Consider the following 15,766-nt stretch of genomic DNA (forward strand, 5'->3'; position numbering starts at 1 on the left):
TGAAATCCAGGTTATATATTTTTTAATCTACATACCCTCGTTCTCTCTGTTGTACTTGTTCCCATTGACCATACCTTGCTCCAACAAGTTCCTCCATCATGAATGTTATGGCATTATCTTTTGTAGCTCTCATCTAACCTGTCTAGAGGTTCTCTATCTCTATTAGCTCTTCTTTCAATGGAAATATTCATGAAGCTCCATCACCACCTCCATACCACTCAGTATGCTCTTCCCAGGTATTTAAATACACTTATGTTTTTAAACTAATGCTTAATAACCCATTTCAAAATGTGGCCCCCAACTTCTCTCCAACTTCATGTTTTTAAAACGCTGCCTTCACCCTCTGTCCTGGTAGTAGTGTACTACTTACCCTTCCATGGATACGCTGCATTAGTGTATACCTCTCTTTTCACATGCAGGTTTCTCTGCCTTTTATTATCAAATTCCTGGTTTTGTCTCAAGGAAATCAATTACCACTGCTTCTCTGAAGCCTTTCTTGCCCCTCCCTGGGCAGAATTAGGTGTTCTCTCTTTTATGATCTATATGTAACTTCCACTCATATCCATTAACATGTACCACAATTACTTTCGTATGTTTATGCAGCCACCAGGGTGTGAATTCTTCAAAGGCAGGTTTCATATCTTATTCATTTTGTACCCCATTTTTCAGCATAGTATGTGACCCATAACAAGCTCTAGTGAAGGTGTGTTAAAATTATGAAATGAAACTTGAACTTATTTAGACTCTCTTTTAGTACATACCAAAATTTGGAAGGATTTCTTTTCCTGAACTATACTCAAACAGCATATTGACAACTCCTCCAACTTTTAGTCCTATGAAATGCCAAGAAGGAATTTTTTTGTTAGTCTGAAATGATGTGGCTTGATTGATGGTTGTAGTTGATACGAGGAGTTTGCTTTCAGTCTATAACGTAGACTTTTGTCACACAATTGGGTTGCACAGAGTGTTGAAGCATTGAAGAGTAAAGAATAAGGGGAGATATGGAGCAATATATTTAAACAATTTACATTACCTTCCTATGGACAAAAGTACTGTGGGTACCTGGCTGTATTCTGTTTTTATAGTTCTCTTAGTCTACTTAAGAATCAAAGCCTAGTACATTGGTATATTCTTCAGAGAAGGCTAAATTCAGTAGTGAAAAACAAACAAACAACCCTCCCCAAATAATACAAACAAAAAATACCCACAACAGTGCTTTTAGTAATAATAATAAAAAAAATATATTTATACATCCTACAGTAGATAGAACAAGTCTAGAGAGTTCTATCCAGAGACTTGCAAAGAGCAAATAAATGAGAAATGCAAGTTTGCAACTGAATGAAAGAGAATGAAGGTAGAGAAATTTCAGTTTCTCCCCTCTACTCCCAGCCTCCTTGATTTTAACACTGGTCAAACTTGAGTGTATTTCTATGGAGGCTTTTTGTTTGTTTGTTTTTTAATAAAGGAAGAAGCACAAGAAGAATGGATAGTTAAGGAAAATTCCAAAGTAAAAAAGAGCATGATAGTGCTCATTTTTTACATGGTAGGTGAACTTTGGCTAGGTGGGTGTGCACCGCAATAGAAAATGAAAACAGCCATGCCAACCAACAATTTTAGGCAATACAGATATGAAACTGTGTCCAGAAGAGGACTGGTTCAAATGTTTCCTTTTCCATGAAGTCTTCCTTTGTTATTTCTACTCAGAAGTAAACTTTTCCTCTTCTGAACTCAGTTGTGTTTGGGTTCTGCTTCTCTATTTATATTTACTAGTGTGTCTCATGTTGCCACATCACCTAAGCCACTGCAAACTCCTTGAGTTCAAGAACAGGATATATTTTACATCTTGATATGATCAATAGCAGTTCAAATTGTGTCTGGTGCATTCTGGTTGTTCAACAAGCATTTATTGAACTCACATTAATAACCAGTTCTTTGTTGTAGGGCAACATGAAGCCTATAAAGAAAATTACTCTGACTTCCTCTAAACTCAAATTTTCTAGCAAGAAAATTTCAGAATATTTATCATATGCACCTTTTTTTGTGGAATGAAGCTTTTGGTAGGTTTCTGCTGGAATTCAACAATATTTCTTTTGAATTCCTAGTGAAAATAAGAATTTAAAGAGACTGGTGTTTGGAGTTGGATTTTTGCAGCTCTGGAGACATAAATCTGACAAGAATAAAATTCCTTTGGCATGTAACTCAAGTCACTTAGCAATAATAAAAAGAATTTTGTTGGTTAGGTGTGTCTATATGTGTATCCCAGGAAAATTCAGAGAAAAAAAATGGATTTTTGGAAGACCTAGTTTCAAGGTCCAGGCTAAGGTTCCCTAAAGAGGCAGCAACTACTTTATTTTGTATCCTGTACTCTCCAGTTAATTCAAACAAATGTTGAGTAGAAACAGAAAGCTGGTTTGTTATCACGGAACATGGGTAATAATGACTTTGGAATCAATACCTGCTGAATCTTTCTTTTTTTCTTCTTAAACATACAAATGCTGTTCAATCAAAGGCAGGGCTGTTACAAAAGGATTGATTTTCCATTTCCAAACACACATGGATTAACTTCCAGCCAATTGTTTAAGCTATTTTAAACTCTTTTCTAGAAGAAAAGGGGCTGTAAATAAACAAATAAGGGCCTGTGTTTTCCTGCCTTCATGAGAATGGATTTCTGGGCTCCTTCTGGAGAAATTGATGCAGTGGGTTCTGCTGCTAGCCCCACACTGTAAATAACATTTTGACTGTGAGCATTCTGGTGAAATATACTTAAAAATAAATCAGATGGGGCTCTAGGCAAAGATAAATTTGGAAGTGGATACCTGCTATCCACTTTTCAGTCTGTTGCCATAGGGTTATGCAGCCCAAACTGTATTCCTATCGAGGCCATAAAAAAATAGAAATGTGTGTTTGCAAATTATTATGTGGATTTTTTTTTTCCATTGCTACCTCATGCATGGCTTTCCTGGGGATGTCAATAGAGTTGGTTAGCAAAATAAAGACAGATGGCTGAGAAATAATTCTGAAGTTTTTTTTTTTTTTTTTAATTGCAATACAACTGTATAGACACTCAATTGCCCTCATTCTTAACTAGACATTTTGCCATTAATTGTATGCTCTCTTCGGAGTGAGTGGCTAAACCTTGCCCTAAAAAGGGCAACTAGGCATTCAAAGTTCAGGGAGGAATCCAACGGGCCGAAATATCTGGTGTGGAAATTGCAAAAATGTTCTCAATTTTTCACTCATCCCTATATTCTTTTATTTGGCAATGCAAACTTTGCAATGCCTCTCACCAAAAAAACTGTTTCCCTAATCCTTGCATCTGGACTATGTGCCTTACTTTGGTCAAAAGGATACAACAGACAAGACAGGGAGCCAGTTATAAACCAGACCTCAAAAGATCTTATCGTCTAGATTCTGTGATCTACCAGAATCCTGCCACTGCCATATGAACACAGGGTTACTCCATTGTAGTATGAGAGACGACATAGAGGATGCCCCATTGTTCCAGCTAAGGCTATCTCAAAGCAGCCTACAACAAGCCAATCTGAAAACATATGGGAGAGCCCATTTAAGATCAACAGAGATGCCTCATCAACACATAGCTAATAGCAGACTCCTGAGTGGTTCCAGTCCAGACTGGAAGAATCAGCCAACTAAGCCATGCTTGAAAGGCTAAACTGTACAATCATGAGCTAATTAATTAGGTGTTGTTTTAAGCTACTGAGTTTTGGGATATTTTGTTATGCAGATATAGCTAACTACAATATGTGCCATATGGCGAAGATCTAAGATGGCGAAGCAGATAAACACTGTGCCTGCATCCTTCCATGACCACATTAAAATTACAACTAAATTATAGAACAATAGACCTGGAGAACCATCTGAAGTCTAGTCAAATAGAAGACCTATACTAAAAATATAAAGAAGAAGTCACGTGGAGACTGGTAAGAGGGGCAGAGCTGTGGAACAGAACCCAACACCCCCGCCCCCCGTAGCAGTTGAGAGTCAGGCAGGATATCTCAGACACAGAGGTTCCCCCTGGAGGAGCAAGGGAGCCCAGGTCCCTACACCTGGTTCCCCAACCCAGAGAACTGGTATGGAGAAGAGGAGCCCCCACAACACCTGGCTGTGAAAAACAGTGGGGATTCCAACTGTTCAGAAGGCAGCAAGAAACTCAGATGTCCTCTGAACGGGTCTGCGCACAGACTCACTCGCTCATAGGCACTCACCTTGGGTTCCAGTGGAGGGACAGTGACTGAGCTGGCCTCAGGGACATAAGGGGGGCAGACTAAAGTGTGTGGCTTCAGCGGGAGGACTGGAGGATAGTCAGCATTTTCCTGGTGAGGAGTCCTTCTCCCATGCAACCAGCAGGTATGTGCCATCTTTCCTATGTTGAACCTGCCCCCACAGGCCAAATCTGAATCTGATTCACCTGGTGAACTCTGCTGTTCCACCCTGTTGACTCAGCTGAGACCCTGCCTCACCAACTCTCACACTTTCAGAGGCACTTTCTCCAGGAGCAGCCAGCCCCTCCTACATTGCAATCTTTCTTGGAAAACTATCAGAGTCTGAGGGCCCCAGGCAGGTGGTAACTGGCCTTGGTGTGCTCTGAGACTTTCGCTGAGTTGCCCCAGGCTCAGCACTGGCACCAAACCACAGTCTACATTAAACTGGTGACCATAACTCCTACCACTCAAGTGATTCCCTGAGACCCTGTCTTACCCAACTCTCATACCACACAAAGCTCTATCAGTGGCTGGACCTTATCAGAGCTGGCAGGTGGCAGCAGGCTTCCGGGTGTCCTGGCTTTCACAGAGTTACCCCAAGCCTGTTAATGGTGGCAGTCATTCTCAGTTCACAGCATGGCCTCTCCCACGCCCTTCAGGTTTAACACAAGAAGCGAACAACTGAAGATTGCTTTGTGGCTCCTACCAGGTAGCCCCCAACCAGTCACAGGCAGTGGCTGAGTTAGGCCTGCACTGGAGCCCCTTTTAAGAAGCCCCAGAACTAACATACTGGGATGTTGGCTTCAGATCATAGCAGAGCACTGCTGAAGTAGGCCCACAAGTGGCACACACAAGGGGAGGTCTCAACAGGCATGAGAACCCACTAGGAGGGGCTCTCACTCAGTGGGGCAAGCCTCCTGCACAGCAGCCCATAAGCTGTGAACGTGGCAAAATCCCACAGCCAGTCATCCTTAGGGTCGATCCCACCAGTGATGTGACAATAGCAATCAAGGCTGAACTACAACAGGGGAGCACACACAACCCACAAAAGGGACACTGCAGGAGCACCCAGATCAGGTGACGACAGACACTGTGCCACTGAGTCTCACAGGACATCTATCACACGAGGCTACTTGGCGAAGATGGGAGACATAGCAGCCCTACTTAATACACAGAAACAAACACAGAGAGGCAGCTAAAATGAGGAAACAAATAAATAAGTCCCAAATAAATCACAGGAGAAAAACTCAGAAAAATAACTAAACAAAATGGAGGCAAGCAACCTACCAGAGACAGAGCCCAAAATACTGGTTATAAGGATGCTCAAAGAAATTAGTGAGAACTTCAACAAAGAGATAGCAAGCATAAAGAAGGACATAGAAGCCATAAAAAAGAACCAGTCATAAATGAAGAATCCAATAAACGAAATGAAGAATGTATTAGAAGGAATCACCAGCAGACTTGATAAAGCAGAGGATCGAATCTGAGACTTAGAAAACAAGGTAGCAGAAAATAGTCAATCAGAAAAACAACAAGGGAAAAGAATTTTTAAAAAATGAGGATAGTTTAAGAGACTTCTGGGACAACATCAAGCATAATAACATTTGCATCATAGCAGTACCAGAAGGAAAATAGAGAAAGCAAGGGATTGAGAACTTATTTGAAGAAATAATGACTAAAAACTTTTCAAACCTGGTGAAGGAAATAGACATAAATACAGACAGTGCAGAGAGTCCAAAACAGGATGAACCCAAACGGGCCCATACCTAGACACATTATAATTAAAATGGCAAAGGTTAAAGACAGAATCCTAAAAGCAGCAAGAGAAAGGCTATTAGTAAGTTATAAGGGAGCTCCCATAAGATTGTCAATTGATTTCTCAAGAGAAATTTTGCATACCAGAGGATTGGCAGGGAATATTCAATATGATGTAAAACAAGGACCTACGACCAAGACTACTCTACCCAGCAAGCTTATCATTTAAAATCGAAGGACAATTAAAGAGCTTCCCAGACAAGAAAAAGCTAAAGGTGTTCATCATTACCAAACCAGTATTACAAAGAACATTAGAGGGACCTCTTTAAGACAAAAAAAGAAAAAAGAAAAAAATCTAAATTATTAACAAAATGACAATAGTTACATATCTATCAACAATTACTTTCAATGTAAATGGATTAAATGCTCTAATAAAAACATACAAGAGGGCTGAACAGATAAAAAAACAAAACTCTTACATATGCTGCCTACAAGACACACACTTCAGATTTGCAAGATACATACAGACTGAAAGTAAAGGGATGGAAAAAGATATCTTATGAAAATGAAAAAAATAATAAATAAAAATCCGGGGTAGCTATATTTATACCAGACAAAATAGACTTTAAAACAAAGGCTATAAAAAGAGACAATGAAGGACCCAGTAATCTGTCTTCAGGGTGTTTACCTGAAGAAATCCAAAACGCTACTTTGCGGGGCCATGTGCATCCATATGTTCATTGCAGCAGTGTTTCAATGGTTAAGATGTGGAGGCAGCCTGGGTGTCTATCGATGGATAAATGGATAAAGAGGAGGTGGTACATACACACAATGGAATGTTGCTCAGCCATGGATGGGAATGGGTTCTTGCCATCTGCAGCTGCATGGATGGGCCTGGAGGGTATTATGCTGAGTGGAGTATATCAGAGAAAGACAGATGCAATGTGATTTTGCTTATATGTGGAATCTAAGAACAAAATTGACAAACAAAACAGAAACAAACTCATAATACAGAAAACATTTTGATGGTTGCCAGATGGGAGTGAGTTTGGGGGTATCCATGAAAGAAGGGGAAAGGATTAAGAAGTACAAAGTAGTTATAGGGATGTAGAGTACAGCATAAGGATTATAGCCAACAATAGTGTACTAACTATGTATGGTGTCAGATGGGTACTAGATTTGTTGGGGTGATACATGGGAAAAAGTTTGGGGGACAGGGTGAAAAGGTGAAGGGATTAAAACTACAAATTGGTAGTTGCAAAATAGTCATGGGGATGTAAAAGTAAAGCATAGTCAATAATATGGTAATAACTACGTATAGTGCCAGGGAGCACTAGACTAGCCAGGGAGATCACTTCTTAAATTATATAAATGTCTAACCACCATGGTGTATAGCTGAAATTAATAGAAAATAATACTGAATGTCAACTGAAATGGATCAGTTTAAAAAGTGGGGGAAGGGAAAAGGGAATAAGAGGTCCAAATTACCAGGTATAAAACAAATAAGTCATGGAGATGTAATGTACAGCATAGGGAATATAGTCAATAATATTGTGATAGCATAATACGGTGTCAGATGGTTGTTGGACTTATTAAGGTGATCACTTCTTTTGGTATATAAATGTTGAATAATTATGGCGTACCCCAAAACTAATATAATATTTTATGTTAGCTATATTTTAATAAGTCTATTAAAAAAAAAAAACTCGAAGTAAATGCAAAGGCAATAGAATCCAAAAAACACATGCAAGAACACAATGGGAAGCAAAAAAAGCAAGTTGCAGAATGCTATGTCAGTATTATGTCATCTACATAAAGTCTTACAATATTAAAAAAAATAGGACTTTTGACCGCTAGGCAGAATTAGTCAAACCTCTGACTGCCATGCTTTCTGCTAAGCCACATAGCTTTCCTGCAAAGGGCTGAAAGAAGTTCTGAAAATCCTGGTGAGGTTGGAGTAAGTTGGGCATGCTCATAAACTACCAGTCAGAGTATAAATGGCACAGTCCTTGCAAAGAGCCATTCGGCATTAAGCATCAGGAACTCTGAAAATGTTTATACCCTTTAACCCACTAATTCCACTTGTAGGAATCTACACAAAGGAAATAATCAGAAATATGAATGGAATCTATGGACAATTATATTTGTCAAAATGTTATCTTTAATCATGGAAACACCCTAAATGTCCAAACATGGAAATAGCAAATTCTGATAAAGCTGCTGGTCGTAGTGATTTTCTCTTGAGGTGAGAATATAGGACTTGTTCATAAACATTAATGTTTTATAAGAAGCATGTGTTACTTTGGTGATCAGAAAAATAATAAAGATAAAAAATAATTATGAAAAAAATGTACTATAATGAAAAGTGAACTAGTTTCTCAGTAGATTAGCTGGTGTTCAGATTCTGGCTGTAGCACGCAAATCGCTAGCTAGCTTTGTCGAGGTTTAATGTAATCATTTCATTTGAAAATTAATGATAATAATAATATAGGTACATTTGTATTGTTTCTAAGGGTTAAAATTACAGATGTAAAATATTTGACCCTAAGCAGATAGTAGTTAGTAAAAGTAAAGAAAAATAATTAGGGACAGGAAAAAGGAGAGAACAAGAATGAGAGAGATAAGAGAATAGGTGAGAGAAAAGACTAAGAGAGGGAGAAGAAAGAGAGATTGAAGAGTTTGGGATAATATAGGGCACATAAAATGGAGTTTGGAAAGCTGTCTTTGGCTCCTTCCTCAAATGGACTGTGGTGTTGCTGTCTGTGTGCATACAAAATATTATTGGATTAATAACAGCAAAGACACATCTGTAATTTACTGAGGCCACGCATGACATGGTTTAGGAACTTTCCTGTCTTCAGAAATAATTTCACTGAATCCTCACAATCTTCATATTAGGTAGTTATGATTGCTACTCCCATATATTACAAATGAGAAACTGAGGCTTGGAGTGTTTAAGGACCTGTCCAAAGCCACAGCTAGTGAGGGACAGAGGACAGGACCACAGGACGAGTTCTGTGTGACAGTGGGCTCTTAAACACAATGGAGTATACTTTTTCCCTAGAATGTCTACATTTACAGGGTAATCTGAGTTGTTTTACAAACTAATCATAATGGACCAAGAAAAGACTCCAGTACAATCAAGAAAGCTTTGTAAATCAAATATATCCAAAGTGCACATTAAGCCTCGTAAATCAGACACATCCTTGAGAATGCATTAAGATGTTAGGTTCATCTTTTAAACATTGTGAAACCTGGCTTAGTTGGTTCCCAGTGATGACAATTCTTTTGTCTTCAACCTTCTCTTTAAGGATAAAACAGACCATTTCCATTAGGTCAAAATGTTGCAAGTTGACAGGGTGTCTATTTTGTAGCCATTAAAGCAAGAACTAGAATTTTATACAAACCAGGTCAGGAGCATTACATTGAATCAGAACTAAGAAACCAGTTACATGATATTTTAACTAACAACACATTGGTTAATTGACACCACTGGAAGAAAAGCAATCTTAAATACATACATACATACATACATACATACATACATACATACATATATACATACATACATACAAAGAAACCTCTGAAGACACAGGGATTTTGCTCTCTCACATTTTGAAAGTGGAAGTAAGGAAATGAATGTGTTTTATTTCTAAGTTTGACTGATTCCCACAATTCTGAGTTGTCAATTTCTTGTCTCCATTCAATACATGACTCTCCTCATCAGTACAAATTTCAATGAAGAAATTTCTGGCTCAAAATTTGTGTCACAAAAGATTACACTTAATTACAACATCAGGCTGGTGAGGTTTTCAGGATACACATTTTCAAGTAATTTAAATAAATAAGTGAGTTTGATTTGTAATATTGAAGTAATATTTGGGTGGTCCCACATTTGGAAATTTCAGTCTTACTGCCTTCAAATACATTATAATTCAGAATTGCTATGAAGCACCATGATTTACAGAAGATAAGAGGAATCTTTACTAGATAAAATTTCAAGTGACCCATCTTAGACAAAATCAAATGGGCTTACAAAATTATCCTCCAAAGCTTTTATGAACATGCCAGAGTGGTGTTCTCTCGGAAAGAGCTTCTAAGCACAGCGGGGTGGTCTGAATTGATGGCAAGACCATTACACAGGCAGTTGTAGCAGAACCAAAAGAAAAGGCATCCTTCACATTTTTCAGAACACAAAATACAAATGTAGAAACTTAAGAATGTTTCAGTCACTTTTATTATTTTAATCTTAGGATAGTCTCCCCATGACTTAATCAAAATCTCCTCAATGTTCAAAGCACCACAAACTTAAATATACAATTTTTGCCTTCCAGAAAGATCTGTCCAGCAGCTTCCTTCTTATGCATTATTTATTTTTAAACGCAACCTTACAACTGACTAAGAAAATCTTAAAATAAAGACTCTCCTGGAAAGCCATAGCTATAATTTTATTTGGTTTGTTGACCTAAGAACAATACTGTACTGGAATAAAACCAGGAATCCTTTAAGTGCAGTAACTGGTCCCAAAAATATTAGAACGTGTCCCATTAAGAAGAAGGGACATTTCTCGAATCCCTACTATTGGCCAAGTTCTTTCACATTCAACTTACTCTCATTTGATTCTAGTAACTACCTACTGCAGTAGGTATTAATGTCTCCATTTTATGCAAAAAATGGAAAGAAATAACTTGCTTGTGGATCAGTGGCACTAAGGAAGTGCTAACATAGGGATTCCAGCCCTTATCCATTTGGGGCCCATTTTTTTTATCCTTCCCTGGCATCACATTTCCTTTCTGAGTGTACATGTTATTGAATGTCTTCCTTCTCCCTTAAGAACTTCAGAAGTGATGTGAATGAAGTAATCTGGTTCTTTCTTTTTTCTCACAGTTCTACTAAAACAATATGTTTTATATTCCCTCTGCCTTCTTTTCTATCCTTTTGCCCTTATTACTTTGTAACCCTGATTTTCATACTATTTGGATGTGTTCCTCTAACAAAATTATGTTTCCTCTATCCAAGAAATCTTCTCACTGCTTTCACCTACAGTTTTGCCTGTCATTTTTGAAGGCAGATAATAATTCATAGACTAGGTAAATAACACTGTATACAAAACAAGCCCCGGAAGCCAGTGAACCATGAGCAAAACAAGGGCAGCAACAAAGCCCAAAAATGCAGTTATTAATTCACCATCAGGATTATTGCTTTTTGTAAAGGTATTTTTAATGAAGAAAGATAAACAAAGCTTTTAAAAAATAAATGACATTGTTACTCTGGATCAATGATTTTTGGTGATTCTCCTACCACATAAGTTTCCTTATAAAAATTTTTGGAAGAGGTGAGAAGTTCATGTTACATAAACTGATAAGGGTAGGAAGATCTTTTGCTTTCTTTGAGATAAGGGACAATTATAAGTTACACATTTTTATCCTGCAACTGTTATCATAAATTTTCCAAGGAAAATCTGAGTATATGCACGAGTGTGTGTTTTTTTAAACTACTCTAAATTTCCCAATAAAGAAGGAAACTTTGAATTTTGATGTATAAGTCACAGATCTCCATCATGTCTGGCTGTGTGTCACATTCATACAAAGTGCTTGTTTGAAGACTTACATTTCAATCTGTACAACTCTCAATGTACTTATCAGACTGAGTCCTCTGAGAGTTCATAAGAATAAATGCCTCTGAAACACTAGTATTTAATGTTTCTTGTGAAGTGATGAGATGTAAAGTCTTCCATGTTTTCTTGTAGCATGTCTTTTTAAAAATATAACAACTCGTTTAGGAACACAGTTCTTCCTATTTTTGCAAATATTATCAGGACAGCTATATGTGTGTAACTAGAAGGTTAGGTAATCTGCCCCAGGTCTCAGGAAATAAGACTTCTAATGAGGTCTAACTCTAAGTTTCATGATCTTCCCATTGCTCTGAACCAAAGCTTGAAAGAGCAGAATTGTTCAGTGTATACAGAAAGAGGTCATTAAGAACCTGGATAAAACTCTCTATTCCTGGAACAGAGAAAATCCTTGACTTAGTCTATAAATTCTAGCAGGACTGGGACTACATCCAGCTTATTCCATATATATCGGGGGTGCCAAAAAATGTACACATTTTAAGAGATGTTATCTATGTGTTACTTTTTGAAGTTGAATTGAATTATGGTAACAATGTGTAGTATGACATTCCCACAAAAGATGGCGTTAGTCAAATGAATGCAGGCATCATTCATTGTATCACAATTCTAATAGTTTGTTTCTTTCTTAAAATGTACATACACTTTCTGGCACTATGTATATGTATATGTATATGTATATGTATATATGTATATATTGTATATATATATGTATATGTATGTATGTATATATATATATATATATATATATATATATGTATATATAAATGGCAGCATGCTGCAACTCAGGGTTACACTCTTTGTTCACATTTTCTCTGACCCCTCCGGAAATGAACAATGATTTCAAAAGAGAGCTGAGTAGAAATGCCTCTCAAACTTTGCCACTCCCAATGTTGCTTGAATGTTCAGGTTACAAATTGTATCCTGTCTAAAAGAAAACATGGAGCATATGGGCATGTCTGCCTCCAAAAATTAGAGTCCCTCCATTCTGTGTTACATGCAGGTGCTGTGTTGGACTTGGGTGAATCCTTTTTCTTTGAATCTTGTATTCCCAACTATTGAAGAACGGAGGTCCTTACATAAGTCAATGTTGGTGGTGTTAGGACAAAAATATGATCAACCCATATTGCAAGCTTTCAGGAAACTAATTTGAAGTGAATATTTCAAGAAATAAGGGAAAGGGAAAAGTACTTACTTTCATTTCTGGAGGCCTTTAATGACTGCATGATACACATTGAAACAACCAAATAGTAACCCTATTATGGAAACTTCGTTTACATGAATAAATTCACAAGGACAGTGTCATGCGGGGCGTCCAGCAGGGTCTCAGCTCCCGCTCCCCACATAAGAACGCAGGACATGGTGAGGCCAAAAAGGAACACCCACGGAGCCATAGATGGGGGAGTCATACTACTATTCTCGCTGGTGGCAGTATAGTCCCACCGGAGGCTGGATCCACACTGTCCGCAACCCGCCATCCTAACTGCAATCTGCACTTGCCAGCTCAGCCACCATCTTCTTTCTAGCCCGCATTTTGCTGCTAGCGTAGCCACAGCAGTTATATTAGAGGCCACTGGTTACAGCTGACGGCCAACTAGCCACAGCTGATGGCCATCCAATGACAGTTGATGGCCATTTACTACCCGAGCCAGCACCTTTCCACGTGAAGCCGAGAGCCTGGAAACTGCACCCCTGGCTCTGTCCCCACAGACACCTTAATAGCATTTGCAATTACAATAATTCTCCTGCACTGGAAGGACAGCTTTCAATTACACTGGATTCATTTGATTAATATGACTTGTAAATTTGAGCGTCTGTGCTTCTAAAAATAAAGCCACAAAATCCTGCCTGAATATACATAGCTCCATTAACAACTTCCTTAATTAAAATTATCAACAGTAAATACATTTGGTGACAGTTGCTATATATCATGCCTTACTTAATGTTCCATCTATTTTATGTACTATCATATAGGAATTTCCAGCTAGTGCTGTCATCGTCACATATTGAGTCTTAATATTCAGGCTCATTGGAGTTTAGCTTCCTTTTTTATAGGGAAAAACTGATGCACTGCACTTGACTCAGAAGAAATTGAATAAAACAGAAATTATATCTTCCATGCTGGTTTATCTGCCCCAAATCAAGAGAATCCATCAAATCTCTTTGTCAGTTGTTTACAGCCAAGCCTGTACAAACAGAAAACGATGTCTTGTCTCACAGGATACAGAAAGCCAGGGCTGGGTGGTTCTACCATGGTTGGAGGATTCTCTTCATTATCAAGGGTCAGAAGATGTTGAACTCAATGATGTAGACAATAATGAAGATTAATCAAGAAACGAGAAACAGGCAGTTGGTCAATCTACTTCAGTAGGTAAGCTAAGACAGAAAGGATCAAAAAATGCTAGCTGTCCAACCAGGCAGCTCCGGGGTCTAAGTGGAGGAATGTAAAGTGAGTGGCACTAGTAAATGGAAATGAGATTTTTGAAATTCTCAGCTGAATAGATATGGTTGGGATTTGCTATCAGAGTGAGTGAGAGAGGAGATCTACATAGGGCAATTGTTTTGAAAGAGGCAAGAAAACACGGTTAATCCCATAGAGAAATTCTTACTGCCATTTTGCAGCATTGCCAAATAAGTTAAGTGGCACATATCTGAGGCAGATAGATGGCTAGGTTTTATTTAATACTAATTGTCTACTCAGATCCAATGTACTCATGTATATTCCATTAGTCCAATGTGCAGATGTGGTCATGACCCATTAGCAAAAAGAGACTCACTGGGAAACCGGCAAATGAGACCTAAACTTTAAAATGATTCAATTTATTTAAATGATTCCCTAATTTAAAAAAAAGATAATAATACCAAGCAAAAGTTTATTTTGTTCTCTATACTCCTTTCAAGTACATAATTTAATGTAATAACAAATGTCCTTCTTGAGATTAATCAGGGGTGGCCCTGGTATTTGGGAATAGCTGGGCATGTATGGGACCAGAAGTCTTATTATATGAGGTCCAAGGAGCTTTCTGGAAGGAACTACTTCTAGGACAACTGACCTATGACTACTATCTTGTGTTAGTAACAGCAGGTTATGTTGAGTTCAGCATAGTACTTGTCATATAGATTGTCCTGTTGTCTAGACACTGGGGACATTTGTCTAAGGTAAATAGAAAAACAAAAAGAAAAAAGGAAATGCTAGCAGAGCGTCATTCTAAATGTTCATGGATCATTAATCTCATCCCAATGTCAACAGTATGGGCACAGCAGCCTCAGCAGCAATTTTTGAGGAATCCGCATTGGCACCAGAGCCTTTGGCACCCTGGTATTAGACTAGAAAGAGTGACTAAGGATCAGAGGAAGACATGAGAAGTGTAGTCTTACAGACAACAAAATAATTCTTCAAAAAGTGGCAGGTTTTTTTTGTTTTTTTGTGTTTTTTTTTACTTTGTATAACACTATATCACTCACGCACCTGCACACACACACACTACTGAGAGGTCAAATGAGAAGTGCATATGCATGCAGGATTGCTATGCTGGAGAGCAGATGGAGAGGCACTTGATCTACTGTGACAGAAAGAAAGATACAGGTAGATTATGCAGTGGTTGGAAGATTACAATGTGTAATAGAAATATTCAGGTTTAATCAAATCTCAAATTATAAAGTACAACAAGGAGATCCTAGAGCTCGTTGAATTATAAAAAGCCTATTTTGAATTGGAGACTTATATTTTAAGAAAAAGAGGTGCCAAATTAATTGACTTTCTTTGGGAAATTTTTTATTCTTATAATTTTGTTTTCAAACATACATCTTCTGTTCTTCCTACCTATGGATCTGAATGTCTTAGAATATTCATTTCCTAATAGAGGCATCAATTTGCAGTACACATTACTTTGTCAAGAAGGATTTAATTCTGAAAATTCATTGAGGAGTTTCTAGCCTCTGATACGAAAGGAAATCAAGAAGCATTAAATCTATAATTTTGAAATAAATGTAACATCTGTTGTGAATCTAGAACTAGTTAACAGAGAAAATCTCTGGACAAACAAGTACAACCTGATCATTTTGTAAAATATAAAACTTTTGGCCAAATTACCTCAAAATGGTATCAAGTGTGTTTTCATTAAGAAAATTCTTTGATATTAAAATTATTAGAACCCAT

Source organism: Rhinolophus hipposideros (assembly GCF_964194185.1).
Source record: "Rhinolophus hipposideros genome assembly, chromosome: 15".
NCBI classification, from domain to species: domain Eukaryota; kingdom Metazoa; phylum Chordata; class Mammalia; order Chiroptera; family Rhinolophidae; genus Rhinolophus; species Rhinolophus hipposideros.